The sequence below is a fragment of the Dufourea novaeangliae genome, unplaced genomic scaffold, assembly GCF_001272555.1.
Source record: "Dufourea novaeangliae isolate 0120121106 unplaced genomic scaffold, ASM127255v1 scaffold39, whole genome shotgun sequence".
In the NCBI taxonomy this organism is placed as follows: domain Eukaryota; kingdom Metazoa; phylum Arthropoda; class Insecta; order Hymenoptera; family Halictidae; genus Dufourea; species Dufourea novaeangliae.
Genome location: NW_015373918.1, coordinates 1,281,449 through 1,283,321, shown reverse-complemented (window position 1 = coordinate 1,283,321; position 1,873 = coordinate 1,281,449).

The window sequence follows — 1,873 nt, the reverse complement described above, 5'->3', positions numbered from 1 at the left end:
GTGGCGGACTGCAGACCAAATGTTCGCTTCTTTTGTCTATTATTCTCTTTGTGTTAACGAAATTAAAATTGCAAAGGGTCGGTCTTGCAAAATATATAAATTGACTGAAAAAAAAGGAATAAAATAATAAAAAGTAACGGTATCGTCTGACTGTATAACCGTCGTTTCGGTCTACGACGGAACAGAGCACGTTCAACGAGGATATTTAAGTGTGGCCCCTGAATATCTTCCTTAATTGTGAAAACGCAAGAAATATTTTATACGTAATTTGAATAGTAGTAAGTTGTCAATGTCCTGCAGGCGTTGTTTTCTTCAAATGTAGTTTTTTCCTCAAAGTCTGCAAGGTCATCGATGTTTTTCTCATATAAATGTAATATTTTTACATTTATATAAATATAATATTTTTTCAATCATAAGCTACGCGATACGATCGGAAAAAACATGTTGTTAATTGAAAAAAAAACATCGAAGACCTTGAAGAAAAAAGACCTTTGAAAAGAAAAAACAAATCCTGCAAGATACTGACCACTTAATACAATTCAAATGACATATAAAATAGTTTTCCCGTTTTCACAATTAAAAAAGATTTTCAGGCGTGTCAAACTTAAATGAACCACCCTGTATAGTAACAATGTGGAATTGATGTATTTCATATACGAAACAAAAACCAGATTCATGACACCTCGAGTACACGTGCGTTTATCACTCGAATCACACGTCTGTCCATTACTGGCCATTTCTACTTCGCAAGCATCGACAGTGACACGGTACCGGCGCATAAAAACTTTTTATAGACGAATCATTTGTCTAACAGTGAATAACCACTGGGAAGACATTGCCGGCCAATGGCGATCAATTCAAACGACCGCAGCCCAGCGACCGTTCCCGGACAAATAAATCCACGGTGTCTGGTTGTGCCCACGACAAAGTTCGCTGCACGCGCGTATTCTTGTGCGGAGGGGCTCATAAATCACGCGAAACGATACAGGCATGAGCGTAATATCGGGGCGGTGCGAGAGCCTTCGGGGCAATGAAACGACTGCCTGTCACCGGACCCACGACGGCGGCACGAGGAAATACACGGTTCCCTTCTGTCTTCGTGTGCTATTCGTTTAATCGCAAAACGGCCGACAATACGCCTCGTTCGTAAACGTGCGCGTCGACTTGACCTGGATCGACTATCCGCCGCAATTTGCACTCGATGGCGCTTTACCGAGGCATTCTGGGATACGAAACGCCGTAGAAAAGGCATCGAAGGAATTCGTTGAGTCATCGTCTCCGTCCCGTCAATTATGGCCGCTGATCGAAACGACCCAGGATCGATAACTATCAGCTCACCACTACCTCGTCCACGGAGTCTGATCTGGTATCGAATGGAATTAGACGGAATTGATACCTCAACGAAGGAATCGATAGCTGCCGATTATATAGGAAGCGAAGAACGTTCGTGTGATGGCGTCCGATATAAGGCTGTATAGAAGTGACTCGAAAATGGTAACTTTTTACTGTGGAAATAGCAGCAGTAGAAGGTGTTGAAGTTATCGACCAATAGGACCAGATTTGATAATTAAAATGAGATAAAAATATTATTCTACAAAGATTTGATAGAAGTATTGTGGTAAGACTAATTGGAAATGATTTGTATATACTGATTCCGTAACTTTTATTAGGTACAGTGACTCACGTGTTCGTTTACTTATACACTTTCCAAATTGCAATTAAGTGTAGAAATTTTTATGCAATCGATATTTATGTATTCTCGTGATTTGTAATTTTCCCATGGTTTCATGATTTATACTTATATAATTTTATACTTATCGTAAATGTACATTTACTTTAAAAATTAAGTATTATTATCAGAAAAATAGTATTT